This window comes from Pipistrellus hanaki (assembly GCF_964339955.1).
Source record: "Pipistrellus hanaki genome assembly, chromosome: X".
Lineage (NCBI taxonomy): Eukaryota > Metazoa > Chordata > Mammalia > Chiroptera > Vespertilionidae > Pipistrellus > Pipistrellus hanaki.
In genome coordinates, this window is record NC_140524.1 from 43,702,944 (window position 1) to 43,722,511 (window position 19,568).

The 19,568-nt window shown below is 40.4% G+C and overlaps 1 protein-coding gene across 3 annotated transcripts in view; it reads right to left on the reverse strand.

Annotated features, from left to right (window-relative positions):
* The window catches only part of PAK3 (p21 (RAC1) activated kinase 3), a 393,551-nt gene that overhangs the window by 241,955 nt on the left and 132,028 nt on the right, over positions 1-19,568 (reverse strand). The gene's annotated exons all lie outside the window — the stretch shown is intronic.

Genomic DNA, 19,568 nt, shown 5'->3' on the forward strand with positions numbered 1-19,568 from the left:
TGTCCATTAATTCCATCTGGTCTAGTGCATCATTTAGGATTGGTGTTTCTTTGCTGATTTTTTGTTTAGATGATTTGTCCAAAGTTGACAGTGGGGTATTAAAATCTCCTACTATGATTGTATTGCTATTAATCTCTCCCTTAATGTCCTCCAGCAGTTTTTTTTTTTAAAGTATTTGTGTGCTCCCGTATTGGGTGTATATATTTTTACAAGGGTTATTTCTTCTTGTTGGATTGCTCCCTTTAATATTATGAATTGGCCTTCATTATCTCTTGTTATGTCCTTCACTTTGAGTTCTCATTTGTCAAATATAAGTGTTGCTACCCCAGCTTTTTTTTTTTTTTTTTTTTTTTTTTTTGTCATTTCCATTTGCTTGGAAAATTTTTTCCATCCCTTCACCCTCAGTCTGTGTTTGTCTTTTTTTCTGAAATGGGTTTCTTGTACACAGCAGATATAGGGTCTTGTTTTCTTATCCAATGCATTACCTTATGTCTTTTGATTGGAGCATTTAATCCATTTACATTTAAAGTTATTATTGATAGATACTTTTTGGAAGCAATTTTTATTCTATACCCCTGTGTTTCTTCTTAGCTTCCTATTTATTTATTTTTACAGTAGACCCTTTAGCATTTCTTGCATTGTTGGTTTGGTGGTGATAAATTCCCTTAGTCTGTTTTTGCCTGTGAAGCTAATGATTTCACCTTCAATTTTGATTGATACCCTTGCTGGGTACAGTATTCTTGGATTCAGACCATTCTATTTCATGACTTTGTATATTTCATCCCATTCCCTGCTGGCCTGATTAGTTTCCGTTGAGAAATCAGTTGCTAGTCTGATGGGGGTTCCTTTATATGTAACTTTCTGTCTCTCTCTGTCTGCTTTTAAGATTCTTACTTTGTAGTTGGTGTTTGGCAATTTAATTTTAATGTGCCTTGGTGTCAATCTTTTGGGATTCATTTTGCTTGGGACTCCACGGGCTTCTTGTATTTGTGTGGGTTTTTCTTCTCTTACTCAGGAAAGTTTTCTGTCATTATTTCTTGAAACACGTTTTCTATGTCTTCCTCAGATTCCTTTCCTTCTGGAAACCCTATTATTATAATATTGTTTTGTTTAATATTGTCCCAAAGTTCCCGTAGGCTCTCCTCCTGCTTTTTATTAACTTTTTTTTTCTAGAAGCTGCTCTAATTGGATATTTTTTTTTCCATCTTGTCTTCTAGCTCACTGATTTGGTCCTCTGCTTCTTCTAGTCTACTTTTGAAGCTTTCTGTTGAGTTCTTTACAGTACAATGTCACTATTCATTTCTTCTTGGTTCATCTTCATTTCCTCTTGGTTCTTACTCATATTGTCAAATTTGTCTTCCATTCTTTTTAGCTATCTTATGATCATTACTCTGAATTCTTGCTCTGGTAGGTTTATTGCCTCTAACTCGTTTACTTCCTTTTCTGGTGATGCCTGCTTTTCTTTCATGTGCGGGCTATTTCTTTGTCTCCCCATGTTCTCTCTTTTCAGGATGTCTGGTTTTGTAGTTCTTCTCCTGAGTTGATTTAAAGACACAAAATACAACACTACCAGGTACAACACAAAAGGCACTGAACAGAAATGTATTTGCGATATTAATATCCTCTAATAAAGGTGACCACTAGAGAAAGGCAAATTAGGGTATAGGAGAGAAAGAAGAAAAGTAAAATGAAGAAGAGGGATAAATGGAAAAAAAGAAAAAAAAAGAAAAAAAAGTAGTGTCTAAATGAAATTGGGAAACAGGAATAAAAAAGAGAGACAGAGACAGAGAGAGAGAGAGAGAGAGAGAGAGAGAGAGAGAGAGAGAGAGAGAGAGAGAGAGAAGAAACCAACTAAGAGAGAAAAGGGGAAAAACTATATATGTGGAGAAAATTCCAATGGAACAACCACTAATCCCAGCAAATGCCAACAACAGTACTTGGAGATTAATACAAACTTCAATACCCACTAATATCAAGCAAGGCTAGGATAAACAGAAGTAAAAAACAAACAAAAATAAAGCCATTAAAAATACTAAGCAACAATAACAACAAAAGAATAGGCATATCAATCTCACTAAAAAGTATAAAAATTCAATATAATCAACATTCACACAAATAACAACGAAAGGACAAAGAGGAAAATAGGTTTTTTTTTGTTTTTTTTTTGTTTGTTTTTTTAATAGTTAAGATAGCGAAGAGAGTGGTATAGATGCACTTGGAGCAGGGAGTTGGAAATTAGGTAATAAGTAGGGTGAAAATTTTAGCAGGGGGTATAAAGAAGGAATAGGGAAAAACTAAAGCAGGAAAGGGTTAAGATAAACAGGAAAAGAAAAGGGGAAAGTTTAGGAAGAGGTGATGGCATAAAGTTCGAGTTGAGATAGGGTTTAAGGATTCCATAGTAGAGATGAAAATAGAATGAAGAATACTAATCCCAATGTAAACTAAAGAGAAAATAAAATGGTACTTAAAAAAAAGAAAAGAAATAGAAAAAGGAAACAAAAAATGCAAAATAGCACTAGTAATAATTATGATTGAAACTAAAAAATGTAATAATTGAAAAGGTAAAATCAAGTGAGGAAAAAGGAAAAAAAATTCATTTCTTAAGTAAAAGATGTAAAAAATGAAAAATAGAAAAATTAGTATAAAAATGTGCAGTAGTGAAGGTCATTCACTTCCTCTGTTATTCTATTTGGCACACCTTTTTCTCAGTCCAGACAGTATTGCAGTTCCCTGTGTTCCACTGTACCTCAGTTTTGTAAACTATTCCTTAATTTTAAGTAGGCTATTTCTTAGTTATTTGTGTCCATTTATTTTTGATTAATTAAAAGTAATAATTAAAAAAGTCAGTTTGTAATTCAGCCCCTAGGTGGCAGTGTTTCTGGATTGACTTCCCTGTCTTTTTGGCTGCTCTAGCCTTCTTTCCCTATGGCACTCTCTATGGTTTGTCGAGGTGGGCTGCCTCAGTGCTGGCTCCCAGATGGTTTCTTGCTGCTCTGATCCCCTGTTTCCAGGAAGGCAATTTCCCCCTGCAGTCTCCCAGGATATGCCAAACTGGGCAGTCCTTCCCTAGTACTCAGAAGCAAGGGGATGAAGGGGACCAGGTGCAGGATGGGTCTGCGCCAACTTGTCCAGATGTTCTGCTTTTGGCGGGACAGTCCCGATTCTTAACAATTTGTCCCGCTTCCCTTGGCATTTTAAAAAAGTCCTGATTTTGGGGAAGATCACTCCAAATCCAGGACTGGGTCTTGCAGTGTGCCATTCTCTCTGCAGCCGCTGCCACTGTTGGAGCCACCCTGGCCGCGGAGCCACCATGGCCATTGAGACTCTGCAGCTGCTGCCACCACCACAGCAGGGACTCAGATCTCTCACGTTATCCCCGGCAAACTCTGACCTTTCCGTGGGTGATTGAAGAACTCCCTTGAATCCACGTGTTTGGATCAATTGGGGCATCACAGCTGTTCGGTGGTCTCTACTGTTGTGGGTTTTTCAGGCCTCAGATAAGATCCTCTTTTCTTTGTAAGAGGGAGTAGTTTTCCCTCTGGGTGAGATCTCTGCTGCAGTGCTGGCTGCTTAGTTAGGAAATCCTGTCCATCCCACAACTACCTTCTCTTAGGGTTCTGCTACCCGTTAGCTTGCCAACTAACACTCCCCGAGCGATTCTCAGGCGCTCCTTCTATCTGCTCTGGGACTAGGCTCAGAACAGATCCATCTATTCGGCCGCCATTTTGTCTCTCCCTTGCAATCTAACCTCTACCCTATGTCTTTTGATTGGAGCATTTAACCAATTTACATTTAAGGTTATTATTTACTAGTGGTGCGGTGCATGAATTTGTGTACATTGAAAGGAAATTAATTAGAAGAAATGTTTTAATATTGCTATTTGCCCTTTCTCTATAATAGACATGTCAACCAAATTCATGATTGACAATGTCAGATAGACATACATGGGTGAAATTGGCACCAGCAAGAGCTTTATATGTATTGTGCATGCATGAATCAACTTAGCTCTCTCTCTCTCTCTCTCTCTCTCTCTCTCTATATATATATATATATATATATATATATATATATATATATCCTACCTAATAAAAGAGTAATATGCAAATTAACCATCACTCCACTACACCCTCAAGCCTCGCCCACCAGCCAATCAGAGTAAGTATGCAAATTAATCCTAACTGAGATGGCTGCCACCACAGAGAGCAGGAGGAAGGCTTGGGTTTTCCTGGCAATAGAGAAAGCCAAGCTTTCCATACACCCTGGCTGGCCCAGGCCTCCACTTAAGGCTACAAAGTTTTAATTATAGAAGATAAATCCCAAGAAAAATGGCAGCAGCCACGAAGCTGAAGAGAGCAGGCTGAGATTGCCCCTGGTGATGGAGGAAGCCAAGCTTTCCACCTGCCCTGGATGGCCCAGGTCTCTGCTAAAGGCTACAAAGTTTCGATTATAGCTGCTGCTACAGAGAGAGCAGAAGGCTTGGCTTCACTCCAGGCTACAAAGTTTCAATTATAGTAGATAAATATATCCCAGATACCAGGGCCTCTGCAAATCACCACAGGCCCCTTGCCTAGGCCACCCCATGCCCCAAGAGAACCCTAACCCTGATCTGGGACACACTTCAAGGCAAACCAGCTGGCCCCCATCCATGTACCAGGCCTCTATGCTATCTAATAAAAGAGTAATATGCAGATTGACCATCATTCTAACACACAAGATCAAGATAGCTGCCCCTATGTGGTCAAAGATCCTGCTCCCATGTGGACACAAGATGGCCATCACAAGATGGCCAGCATGAGAGGGCAGTTGGGGGTGACCAGACTGGCAGAGGAGGGAAGTTGAAGGTAAACAGACTGGCAGGGGGGGAAGTTATACATCAATCAGGCTAGCAGGGCAATAGTTAGGGGAGATCAGGATAGCAGGCAGAAGTGGTTAGGGTAGGGTGACCAGACGTCCCACTTTTGGTGGGACAGTCCCAATTTTTAATAATTTGTCCCATGTCCCGTGGTATTTTTAAAAAGTCCTGATTTTTGAAAAATCGGGACTCTCCTGCCAAAAGCGGGACGTCTGGTCATCTTAGATTAGGGGCAATCGGGAAGGCAGGCAGGCAAGCAGTTGGTAGCCAGCAGTCCTGAATTGTGAGAGGGATGTCTGACTGCCCTAAATGGGCAGTGGGATATTCCTCGAGGGTTCCGAGATTGGAGAGGGTGCAGGCTGGGCTGAGGGACACCTCCCCCTCGGTGCATGAATTTCGTGCACTGGGCCTCTAGTTTCAAATAAAAAATTACAAAGTGTGTTGGCTTCAGCTGACTTTTAGTGTCCCATGCAGGCTAGTTTATGATCCCACGTTTCTGTTTTGTCTGCCATTTCTCAGTTTCCTGTTAGGTAGTCAGCATGGTGTTGAAGTTCCACATGATCCAATGCTTCTACCCAGTCTTGGCTGCAAGCATGTGGGACCAAGCTGTCTGCTTTGCCTGTCTCTCTGCTGTCAATCTTAATCTCTAAAACTCCTGTTTCTGAGAGGGCTTTAAGTGGGGGTGATGCTGTATTTCAAGGATTTAAAGGCCCCTCTTCAACCCAATCCCTGGGGGCTCTTTGGGGCTATTCAGAGCCTTTGTTTCCTTTGAAAAGCTTACAGTGTAGGCTGGGTGTGCCTGTATTACCTGCCTTGAGGCTGCTGGGAGGGGATGGCATTTCAGGAGATAAAAGGCTACTTAGGTTTGGAGGGTCAGGAATGTCTCAGCACCAGATACCTAGTCACCTCTCCCTATCCAGCTCTCCTTCACCACCTCTCCCCATACTCCACAAATCTGCACCTTTACCTGCACCACAGCCTTTGGTGAGTGTTTGTAATTGAAAGGTTCTAATGAACTGGTTTAATTTAATTAAAGCAAAGAAAATTAAGAGGCAAAACAACCACATGTCTATGAGTATTTCCCCCTCCTCCCCCAGCACCATGCTTCTGAACAGCTCTTTAGGCCACCTTTTTGGGTGCAGTCTCTTGTGGCTGTGGGTTTACATCTAGGTTCCCGAGGCACCAGCAGCCCTGTGGACTTCCACAGTTAAATGATACACCTGTACCCAAGGGGCATGGACTTATTGCTGTCAGCCACCTTCTGACCCTCTCAGCCCAGTGGTCACATCTATCTCCAGCCCAGATCCAAAAAGCTACTGTTCTCCAGGCATTCTCTGCCCTTCCTGGCTGAGAATTGTTTCATCAGCTGTGTCCAATTTTCCAATTCTGGGTGGATGTTATTTGATTTACTTGCTCCATCTATCTGCCCTGGGACATGATGCAGGACAGGTCTGCCTATTTGGTCATCATCTTTCCTCCAAAATATATCACAGTATTCTTGACTATATTCCCTCTGCTATACTTTACATCACTGTGACCATTTTTCTATAATCTAAATTTAGAATGTCTTGTTTCATTCAGAAGACAATAGCCCACTCTGATCTGTTAAACCCATCACCCTCTTTCTGCTCAAGTCCAAAGCCCAAGGTTCAGGTTTGGCTTTTGCAGTAGCTGAGAACCTTGTCTTTTGAGTCTCAATTTTATAGCCTTCTCCCTTCTCTATCCCACCACACAATATTTGCCTTGTGGGGTCTAGACAAAGACATAGGACAAATAAGCTCTTCAATTGAAACAAAACCCTCATTGTCACGTCCTCATTATGGACCCTATTATATACTCTCTGTACAAACTCTGATACTGGCTGGTGCTAATCTGCCAAGGGATGTAGAACAATTAGCCTCTGATAGACACTTGGCTGCCATCAGAAGTTCAGGAAGAAGCCCAGCATAGAGGATGAGACCTTGCTTACTGGCAAAAGGAGAATCTGGGATTGTTGCCAACAGTTCCTTCTGAGCTGAAGAGCTGGGCCTAGAGGTCTAAGGGCCTCATCCTAACTCAGATGAGGCCCTTAGATCTCTTTCATTTTGCTAAGATATACATTGTCAGTGAATGAAATTATAACAATGCTTCAAGTGACAATAACTAGCCATATTGATAAAATGCCTTAAGTGCCTCAGTGAAATTGTTGCTGCTGAGTGAATTGTTTCTGGGGGTTAAAAAATCAAAATGTGACCGAAACCAGGTTGGCTCAGTCAGCCAGTGGACTGAAGGGTCCCGGGTTCAATTCCAGTCAAGGACATGTACCTTGGTTGCAGGCACATCCCCAGTGGGGGTGCGTGCAAGAGGCAGCTGATCAATGACTCTCATCAATGGTTCTAACTATCTCTCTCCCTTCCTCTTTGTAAAAATCAATAAAATAGAAAAATAAAATACAATAGCAAAAGCTTAATAATGTGCTTGAGTTAAAAAAAAAAGAATCAAAATGTGCACTTCTATTGGGAAGGCAAAATAGTGGTAGTGACTTTATAGCTAGGCTTTTCTCCCACAGATCTCAGCCATTACAAGTATTCATAGGGACCCACTATTTATTGTGAGTCCCTATAAGTACTGAAGAGCATATGTGATGAGGCTGAGGTCAGGGAGGATAACAATATCTCCTCTCAGCTCATGTTTGGGGCCTTCTTCCTAAGAAAGAATACACAGGATTGTTCAATAAAAAGCTATGAGATATGATAAACAAATCCCTTGAAGTAAGGACTTTCCCCATCCTTCCATTGTTTTGTACTCCTCAAGGATCCAATTACTTTAAACTCTCATCTTCCTGTTGATAATATCCTCAGTCTCTACTCTCTCTATTATTTCTGCCAAATACTAGACCCACATTGAAAGTATCTGAATGAAACCTCAGGGGATGAGTAAAAATCAGCATGTTCCAAACCAAACCTGTTATCCTCCCTCCCACCCACCAGCAATTTTCCCAAACTTCCTGCTTTGTTTTAATGGTAACAACTTATGAAGTCACCATTTCTCTCTTCTTTCTACTCCTATAACTTCCAGATAGCAAGTTCTACCAATATAGTTCTTCATTTCTTTTTTTATGATTAATGGGTGGATAATTAGTTAATGCTTAATTTATTTATGATCCCAGTTTTAATACTCTGCAACAGAAATAATTACTTAGGAAGAGTTTTTTAGTATTTCCAGTATTAAATAACTTTAGATGAAATCTAGGTGGGATTGGTATAATGCTTTGTCCTTCCATTTTGCTTCTCACTGCCACCAATTTAATTAAAGGCTCATTACCTGTTATCTGTGATACTGCAGTCACTACTGTGCTTCCAATTAATTTATTTAACACTCACTCAATGCATATTTATTGTGTCTACTACATCCCAGATGCTTTTCCAGACACAAAAGGTACAATGGCAAATGAGACAGAAGAGGTTGCTGTTCTTATGGTGCTTATATTCCAGTTGGGGGTGTGCATCACTTACTTACATAATAAGATAATTTGATAGAGATAAATACTTTGAAAAAATAAAACACGTTGATGTGTTAGAAGGTAATGGCAAAGAAATGTGGCTCCTTAAGGTGGCCAATGTCAATACAGGCCTTTCTGAGGAAGCTACACTTAAATTGAGATCTGAATGACAAGAAGAAACCTATCACAGGTAAAGAATTAGGAGAACAACATTCCAAGAAGAGAAAAGAGTTGGTGCAGAGTCCTAATTAAGATTGCTTACAGAACAGAAAAGAAAGTGAGACTGATATATAGTGAGCATGAAGGACTGTGGCACAAGATGAGGATGAAAAAATACACAGGGGCAAGATCCTGTAAAACTCTTGTAAGGCATAGGAAAGGATTCAAATTTTTTATTAAGTGCAATGGAAAGCTATTGGATGGTTTCAAGCAGATGAGGGACATGATCTAAATTACAATCTTAAAAGTTAACCCTGGAGGCTTTGTGGAGAATTAGAGGCCCTATTATTAATTATATATATATATATATACACACTAGAGGCCTGGTGCATGAAATTTCTACACAAGTAGAGTCCCTAGGCCTGGCCAGTGACTAGGGCCATTCAAGTTCCCCATCTCCCAGCCTTCCCACCTCCTCCTTCCCTTGCCACCCGTGCTGCCACCATATGGTCCCCCCCCCCCGCCTCCTTCTTCCCTCATTCCCTCAGCACCCTGCCACTACTGCTTATCACCCACCATGTTACACACCACCCCCTGGTGATCAGAACACATCATAGCGAGTGATCAAACTCCCAGTCTCCTGGTTGAACTCCCGAGTGAACACTTTGCATATTAGCCTTTTATATACTAGTATATAGACTAGAGGCCAGGTGCACAAATTCATGCACAGGTGAGGTCCCTCGGGATGGCCTGTGGAGATCAGGCCCCAGCTTGAACCCCCAGCCTCACAGCCCCAGCTTGTGTTCCCTGTCTTGCAGCCCCACAACCCTTCCTGGGACCCTGCTTTGGCCTGGCACCACCAGCTCATCTACTCCACCATCCCGCTGCAGTCCTGTTCTTGCAGGGGCCCATTGGAGCTGGAAGCACCTCCACTGCTGCCCCCTGCCAGCGCCACATCGCTGACACCCACCATGTTCTGCACTGCCCCCTGCTTGTCAGCACATGTTATAGCGAGCAGTCGAACTCCCAGTCTCCCAGTCGAACTCCTGGTCGAATGACAGCCCAAGGGGACAATTTGCCTATTAGGTTTTTATTATATAGGATTTGCACAAAAATATAATAGGAGGACCAGTTAGGAGACTATTATAGTAGTTTAAGCAAGAGATGATGGTTGCTTGGACCAAGATGAAAGCAGTAACAATAAAATGGATAGATTATTTTTAGGTGGAGCCAATAGTATTTATTGATAGATGAATAAGACATTTTGGGTAAGAGAAAGTAAGATCAAGAATGAAGCTGAGGTTTTGGTCTTGGACAAATGGTACTATTTACTTAGATTGTGAAACCATAGGTAGGGACAATTTGGTGGTGGATGTGAGAGGTACATGGATCAAGTAGGTTTGGGAGGCCATGAAAAGAGTTTGAGATGTTAGTAAGCCTCTAAGTATACATCTAATTTTTTAGTAAGATATATGAACCTAAAACTCAGTGGAGAGGCAATAGCTAAAGATATAAATGTGAGCACCATCAACATGTAGAAAAATTTTAAAACTACAAAACTGAATAAAATTATTTTAAGAATAAAGTATTAAAAGAAAAACACTATAGCTGATCTTTAGTGTGTCCCAACAGTTAGAGATGAGATAGAGAAGACATAGCAAGAGATAATGAGATGGAATGGTTAGACAGATATGAAGAAAACCAAGACTATGGAATTGTGAACATCATGAAAAGAGAGTGTTATGGAAAGAAGATGGAGAAATGACCATTGAATGTGACTCCCTGTAGATCATTAGTGACCCTAACATGATTATTGGCCATAAATACCTGTCTAGAGCAAGTTTAGAAGTTGAGAAGAGAATAAGTGAAGAAGTAGAAATAAGAGTATAGCCCTAGCGGGTTTGGTTCAGTGGATAGAGCATCAGCCTGTGAACTGAAGGGTCCAAGGTTTGATTCCCAGTCAAGGGCACATGCCTGGTTGTGGGCTGGGCATGCAGGAGGCAGCCAGTCAATGATTCCCTCTCATCATTGATGTTTCTATCTCCTCTATCTCTCTCTCCTCTTCCTCTCTGAAATCAATAAAAATATATTTTTAAAAAAGAGTATAGACATCTCCCCCCACCTTAGGAGTTTCACTATTAAGGCAGTAGAGAAATGGGAAGAAATCTGGAAGGCAGTGAGGAGCCAAAGGTTGTTTTCATTTTTTTTTAAAGCAGCAGGCTACCGTTGCATATCTGTGGAAAGAGAAAGATTGATGATACAGAAAAGAACAATAGCATTGCAAGACAGAAGTCCTTGAGAGGACCAGAGGTGATGGCATCTACTATACCCTACTGTCAGGGCCCCTTTCAAAAATTGTATTTTTTCTGATACAATTCCTCTACTCCAAAATTCCCCATGGCTCTCCATTGCCTACTACATAAACCCTACTTTCTAGACTGGTATTTAAGCCCAGATCTAACCTTACTTTCGATTCTATTATCCCTCAACAATATCCCTGTGTATCCTATGTGAAAGCCAACATAAGCTACTCACTGGTACCTTCATGCACTGCATGCTCTTACCTCCAGGTCTTTTCTGGTGCCTTTTGTCTTATGTTCTGCCTCATGCTTCTGTGCCTTTCCTGATGCTCCAGCAATAAATGACACTTCTCTTTCCTAGCACCTCCAAAAATTTACAAATTTTAAGGCCCAAAGAAAAATAACCATTAGCTTTTTTTTTTTTTTTTTTTTACCTGAGAAAACCAGGATAGAGAACATTTTAGTTTCAGCTTATAAAGGATATGTGTATAGTATGTCCTCATTTAGTTTCATAATTAACACTGTCCTGTCTTAGAACATGTTGAATTTGAGCATCTGTCATGACTTTTCCACTAAATGATCAACTCTCTGAGGTCAGGACTAGATCTTAGTCCTATGTGTATCTCACAAGTGACACAAAGTAGGTGTTCACTGCATGTTGCAGAGTAATGAAATAATGCTGGATATTCCTTTATACCCAGGTATATGTCATATAATGCAGTAAACATGTTTCTGAAAGTTAAAAAGCATCCTAATTTACATAAATAAATCCTTTACAACATTCACCTCAGAGGCTGTCCATTTTAAGGAGGCTAGTCTCTCATTTGAGGGGAGTATTGAGCTTCCAGGCTTTATCTGGACAAGCACCATGGCATATGTGTATTCTAGGGCAGGGTTGTGTGTTATGCTTTAGCATGCCAACAGATACATACAAAGTACATGGAATTGCAGCTTTACCCAAGTTCTGCTATATTAAAGGTTATTAGCAATGGGAAAGTACAATGGGAAAGACAGGGAAATAGAATACTCATAGTATCTAATCTATAATAATAAAAGGGTAATATGCCAATTAGACCAGATGACACTCCAGACGTCCTTCCTGATGAAGTGAGGCTCAGAGGGAAGTCATCCCGGGTCCCAGGTGCTGCAGGCAGCCCAGAGGAAGCAGCCCAGGCCCCAGGTGCAAGAGGGAAGCCGATGTCGGCAGCCAGGGGAAGAAAGGCCTACTCTTGCACAAATTTTCATACATCAGGCCTCTAGTATTTCTAATAATAAATAGTACTTACATAGCACTTATTATGTGCCAGTACAATTCTGATTGTTTTGCATATATTATCTCATTTTCTCTTACAGAATCCCTATGAATAATTACTATCCATATATTCAGTTACAGATATGGAAAGTAAGGCACATAGAAGAGGATAAATGACTTGCACAAGTCACACAGGTGGCAAGCACTGGGATAAGGTTTATAATACTCTACCCTATCTGTATTCTGACTCTATAATATGTCATGCTGTTATAGAATATTTTATGCCTTTCTAAGCTTCCAAATCTATATCACTGTGACCTCACAATAATGAAGTATGATAAGCTTGTCAAAGACTATATTTTAGAGAGGGATAAAATAAAACCTGGTGAAGTGAAGTGGCTGATTTTAAGTCATGTGCTTGTTTGGCTATAAGTTCCTTACTCTTCCCAGAGTAATCCCTCCCTTACACCATACTACATCTATTGCAGGGAAAACAAGTCTGCCTTCCACTCTTTAGGGTTGAGCCATTTTGAACCTTCCTTTTGTCAACAATGAATGACTACAGTTAATGCATGTAAAGGACCAAGAATGGTACCTAGCAAATAGTAAACACTCAATAAATGATAGTTCCCTTCTTGTCTTTCTTTGTCTCAGCTCCCATACAGCTCTCTCTGCCCACCATCAGTTAAGGCCCCTTTTTTGGCACCCAGTTGAGCAGATCCCCCAGGGAGACCCTTATTAATAATAATAATATATGAGGTTACAGCATGAAACTTAGATTGATAAATGAGAAGGCTAGGTTATCTTAGCTTAGTGGTATGGCAATGGCAGAAACAAAAGCTCAGAAGCAGAGTCAAATAGAGATGACTAGTGTTGAAAAGTTTTTGTCCACTGGAGCCTCAGGCCAGTGTTACCAATGTATTTGAGAGTCACCCACTGTCCCCACAGCCTAGCACATCTCTGGCCTCGGTTCTCCTTCAAGCCCCATCACTAACCATGGAAGCAGCTGCCTAGACTCTTAAAACCATAGCATACTAGAGAAAAATAAATGTTGCTCATTGCAATGGAGCCTCTATAGCTGGACGTGAATGACTAAGCATGACAGGTAGCCAGATATGTTACCTTACTTAACAGAATGGATCTAACTTCTCTTTAGTGAATATGATTTTCCAATTATCTTCCTTGTCATTATTTTGAGAAAACATCAGACACTGAATGCAATCACATCAGACTTGGGGAATAGTGAGATTAGTGAAGTCTCTTATTTAATTTTTTTAAAAACAATTATCAGTATGTTCAATAATCCACAGTTTTCAAATATCAACAGAAATACTGTGCTCAAAATGTCAGAAAATATAACTGTTGAAAATAAAAATATAATATAATCTTTGCAAAGTGGCACAATCTGCCCATAACATATTAAAGGTGTTACTAGTGTGGTTCTGCTTTTCACTAATGTCAAACCACCTTAATGCTTTCAAGTTGACATTTAAGGTTAATTATATATTCATTTTGGACACTTTCCCCATGCTTGCACTTGTTGGACTCTTTCCAGACACCAGTGACATCTGTTGAGGATCCTTGTGAAGAAGCACTAACAATGCCTAAACTCTAGGATAGAAGTCAATTTCATTGAGGAGGGGAGATGTCTGGGAAAGTCTATGGCTAGAGCATCTGTCCACTGGCCTTCCCTTGCAAAGGCTGTGTAGACCACTGTCAGTTTTCATGTAATATATCATAGCCTGAATCCTCCATCTCCCAGACATTTCTGTCCCCTATGCCAGCCTCCAAAGGCAAAATCTCAATGATCCAGCTTAAGTGAGAAATGCCAAAATGGTAGATTTTCTTGGAGCTCTCCCCCCCACTAATTTGCTTAAACACATTCCAAGATCAACCTCTGTTATTCATATTGTAGATGACAGCACAGATGGAGAAATTAACACATGTGTGTAAAAGTACTCCAGAACTCTGGTATGTATGTTTTCCAAAGCTGCATGTAAGAATCTGCTACTTCAGGGTATGGTAATGGTAGATGCAGGGAAATGAGGTCTTGTTTGTCAACAGCAGTTGTCAGGACACCACAGTAATAAGAGGTACCCACTCATTTGTCAATGATATCAGACCCCACTACCATAACTATCTCCACATTTCTAAGGCAACATCCATGGTGTGACCAGGGCACTTGAACAGACAGGAAAGGAAAAGGCCAGAAACCTTGACACCACTGCTTTGGAAAAGCTTGAAACCCTTTTTCTTGGCATACCTACATAAAGCAGCATGGTCAAAAACCAAATGAAGAAAGCACATCTTACTTTTGGGGATTTTGCTATTAGTAGCCATCAAGGGAAAGTAGATAGGATAACAACTGCAGCCAAGGGCTATCCTGACAGAATTTGGCAAGAAAAAAACTAATACTTTAGAGAATAACACTCCATCATTTGGTAACATGATAGTGGCACAGTATAGTGCAAGGGCTACATGGAGGAAGCCTCGGTTCTCCCTCAAGCCCCATCACTAATTCACTGTGAGGCTCTGGGAAAGTAAGTTCAAGAAGTTTCCTCGCCAGGACCGGTTTGGCTCAATGGATAGAGCGTCGGCTTGGGGACTGAAAGGTCCCGGGTTCGATTCCGGTCAAGGGAATGTGCCTTGGTTGCGGGCATATCCCCAGTGGGGGGTGTGCAAGAGGCAGCTGATCGATGACTCTCTCTCATCGATGTTTCTAACTCTCTATCTCTCTCCCTTCCTCTCTGTACAAAATCAATAAAATATATTAACAAAAAGAAGTTTCCTCATCTATGCCTTGGAAAGTATTTCTCAGTGGTTAGAGCATTGGCCCATGAACTGAAGGGTCACAGGTTTGATTCCCAATCAAGGTCAGGTACCTGGGTTGCAGGTTCAATCTCCATCCCCTGTTGGGGTAGGTGCAGGAGGAAACCAGTCAATGTCTGTCTCTCACTTATCGCTCTCTCTTTCCCGCTCCTTTCTTCCTTCCTTTCTAATCTCTCTAAAATCCAAATGAGAAAAAAAATATCCTCAGGCAAAAATTAATAAAAAATAAAAAGAAAGTTTCCCCATCTATAAAATATGTATAGTTTAAGTTTCTCACTCCACCTGTCTATTGATAAATATGGTGACAGAATCACATGCAGTAAATTTGGTTTCTTATAATTGTTTAAACCAACAAAAATCTCTGGACAAATATGTTTGTTGAAATATTTTTGAAATCAATAAAGAATTAACAAGGTAGTGAATATTACAGGCCAAAATTGAAATGATAATTGGAACCTAGATAATAGGTTGAGAATGGACATAGCTTCTTCTGCCCTAAGGACATTTTCCAATGCCAGCAAACTGCAACTTCCCTGTTGAAATATTTGTGAGTCAAATGAAACAGAAAGCAAAAACCTAGAAAGTGAGAAATCTGTTATTAAACTCTCTCCAAAGAAATCTAAGACTTCAAGTGACTATACTTATAGGATAAGGGTAAATTACACATTAACCATGTATACCTGCAGCCTGAATTTATTTCATCAATGGAAACTCAAGTCTTAAAATAAAATAGTCCTAGAGTAATAGTGCCACAGGATCTTAGCCAAAGCAAACACACATTCTCTTTCTGAAGAAAGATTGCACAGAAATGTCCACAATGTTTAAACTTGTTTTTATTTAAGAAAATGAAGAATGCAAAGTAATTTCTTTATAAACATCCAAGACATCTGTTTTAAGGACAGATGCTTTATTCCTGATTTTATAATCAGGAAATACAAGGTCAAGTAATGGAGCATAACATAAATGTATTAAAATGTGAAAATCTTTAAAAAGAAAGAAAGAAAGGTAACTATAATGGGTTTCAAATTATTCCTACAAATGATTTCTCAAGTACAAAGACTAACATTCAAAGAAAACCAGACACACACACACAATTTAGGTGCCATGTGCAAGAACCTGGAGAAAAAGCAAACAATAGAAACAGACCCCCAAAACTTTAGAAATTGTACATATCAGATATAGACTATAAAATGATACTATGATTAAAGAAATGGAATTGATCTGTTCTAAGGACCTGAAATTATCTATGAGCACAGTAAAAGTATGATTGGCCCTGGCCAGCATGGCTCAGTTGTTAGGTGTTATCCAATATTGATTCCCCATGTCCAGATTTCAGGCTCAAAACCTATTAAGGAGCATGCAGAAGGCAGCTGGTTGATGTTCTACTCTCACATTGATGTTTCTCTCTCTCCTTCTCCCTTTCTCTCTCTCTCTCTAAAATTCAATTTAAAAAATTATTATTTAAAACTATATAACAAGTAGTTTAAAGCTCTCATTGTCTTGAAATTCTTAATTTTTTTTAACCAGAGACCTCACATCTCTATTTCTCTACTCCCTCCTGCAAATTATATAGCTGGTCCTGAGAGCTAGAGTGGTAAGTGGGCAACAGCAGAAGGTGATGATAAGGCCAATGTCCACTCACTGAGTTTTGCAAACATAATGGCCCATGAAGGCTCCCAGCCAAAAGCTAAATGAGTTCAACAGGGATGCTGCATGCATCTTGAGATGTGTTGAATGGCAGTGGTGACTGAGGTATCAGGAACTATTTGAGGGCTATTTTAATAACAACACACATTTATTTGGCACTCACTATATACCAGACACTGAGTGAGCCCTTTGCACATATTGTCAAATTAATCTCTAATTTTGAGCAGGGTACTCTTTCAGGTGCTATGGAAAAACCAGAAATTCTTTTTGAAATCCCCTTTCAGGGAGGAGCTTACTGTCTAGTCAGATAGAGATATATAAGCAATAGTAAGAGAACTGAACTGGCAGCATGTGTTTAAATACCTAATGCATGATGAGTCAGAGCAGTAATATAATCAGAGTTTAGAGAAGGAAAGTCCATTGAGTTGGGGTGGTCACAGAAAGTTTCTTGAAGAAAAATAAAGCTTACAATGGGTCTTGAGGTAAAGGTAAGTCCTGTATACAAGAGTGAGGTTTTGGGAACTCCAAGCAAGGAAACTGCTTTAGGAGAAAGAGGGGAAGTAGAAACTCCCTCAGTGTGACTAGAACGTAGGTAGGATAAAGTTGAAAACTATTGTTGAAATAGAAGGAGCATAGGGCAGGGTGAGGAAAGCAGCCAGAGCTTCTTGACAGAAGAAGATGTAGAAGGCTTCAAATGCCATGATTTAGACTTGACATATAGATAGGGGAAAGCAGCAAAGGTTTTGGGCAGCAGAGGAGTGGCAGGATAAATGCATGTTGGAGGAAGCTGAACCTAGTTGCAAAGACAGTAGTATTGGGTGAGGTAAGTGGTTCTGGGGCTTCCAGGAAAGAATTCAAACTCTATAAGGCCATCCAGCAAAATTGTGTCCCAAATATTCCCCAGGACTGTCCATAAAGGCTACCACCCAAGAAGGCAAAGTGAGAGCAATTCTGTACCCCTGGCCCTCTTCTGCTCATCCTTTTCCAGCATGTGTCTGTCTCCACCCTAGATATTGCTTTAGTGCCTATGCAAACACTAAGAAGTGCCAAAGTGTTGCCATAGAAACCACTGCTTTATCTTTCTCATGGAGTGTTCTTCAGCTGCGAGGCTTCCTGCTCTGAGAAGTTTTTTGCAAATATTTGAAGAAAATGGTAAATGCATCAGTGAGCAGTGAGCTCTGCCTAGCGGGGTGGGAGGCTGAAAGAAAGGGACTATATCATGGTACAGGATCCATTGCCACTCAGCTATGGGGGCAATGAAAAACAATTATTAAAGCCACAGTACCTTTAGTTAATACACTGGGCTCCTAAAAATGCTTTACCTTCTTCTTTTTTTATTTTTTTACTAACATTGGATTATTTCCTAGGGCCTGGTAGTGTCAAGCCCACCACTCACCCCTTCAGGAGACCATCAGTGACACTGGATTTCCTTATGGTATAATTTAGAATAATGGAGTGAAGGTTGGTAGAATCACATGGAACACAACAGAACTGAGAGTGGCAGAGGGGAAAACACCCATGATGACAATAAACAGAAATAAACATTAGTTTATTCTACAGGGGCACTGTACTAAGCACTTTATGGAGGTTTCCTCATTTAATTCTCACAATATCCTTTGAGGTTGGTCCTATGAGCTTAAGTGGTTAAATTATTTTTCCTGACACATAAGGAATAGGTCATAGAACTAGGGATGTGAACCTTGACTTGTAGTGCATTCTTAAATACTCTGTCACGCACTTTTCTTTTTCTTTTTTTTATGAAGCCTTTTTAAAAAAATATATATATTTTATTGATTTTTTACAGATAGGAAGAGAGAGAAATAGAGAGTTAGAAACATCAATGAGAGAGAATCATCGATCAGCTGCTCTTGCACACCCCCTACTGGGGATGTGCCCACAACCAAGGTTCATGCCCTTGACCAGAATTGAACGTGGGACCTTTCAGTCCACAGACCGACACTCTACCACTGAGCCAAACTGGTTTCGGCTTTATGATGCCTTTATTGTGAAATATAGTATTCATTAAAAAGTGTATTAAAATATACATGCATTTTCTTAAATAGTTATATTTATCTGCTTCCAGTAATTGATCCATGATGAGTGGATTTAGTTTTTGCCAAGAAGAGTGCTAAGTGCTTTACCTATGTTCTAGCTTCTGTAATTCCTACAATAGCCTAATAAATTAAGGACTTTTATTATCATCTCTATTTTAGAGAAGAGGAAATTGAGTCTTGGAGAGGTTAAGTAACTCAACTGATGGGACTTGCCAAAGCAGAGACACAAACCCAAGTCCTTCTGATGCCAAGGTCATGCTGCCGTTTGCAGTTGCCAAGAGCCATTCTCTCTGGACTGGGTCTCTAGTGCATGTAAACCTTCAACCTCTACTATACTAATGACATCTTGCTGGCATTTTTTGCTATACCCACTTTTCCTGGAGTGATTAAGAAGTACCAGGGGCTCAGCCCTTCTCTAATATGAAGGATGTTGCATTAGAGTCTCAGGGTCAGCAGACGTGTCTCAACAAAGACCTTATGGAGTATGTTCCTCACAGGACCCCTTCTTAGATACAGGGTACCCCATGGGCATGGCTACTTTAGAGGAATCCATTCACCTATGTGCTCACACCTTGCTTTGCCTTCCTGGTTTGGATTTCAGTCCAGTTGAGGACTGGGTACACTAAGACTCCATCTCCAATCATTCAAGAAGCCACATCTGTATGGCCTGCCATCTAGTCTGATACTCCAGGTACATCATCTCTGCCCCAGTTCTTCCACTGTCCCTTTGTCTGCATGGTCTATTAATGCATCAGCCCACTCTGCTGAGCTTAGAGTAACATAGCACTGTCTCCCTGTCTCAATTCATCACTGAGAAACATCAAATAGAGGCATATTCTTCTGCTCTTTAGTGAGTGGTGGGTGGTGGAGTGTGAGTGAAAGGATGTTATTCCCTGCCCAAATAAGAGGCTAAAGTCAAATAGCAGATGCAGGTACAGCTAGGTCAGATATAAAACAGACAAGTTGATGGCATCAGTTTTATAAGATGCTACTT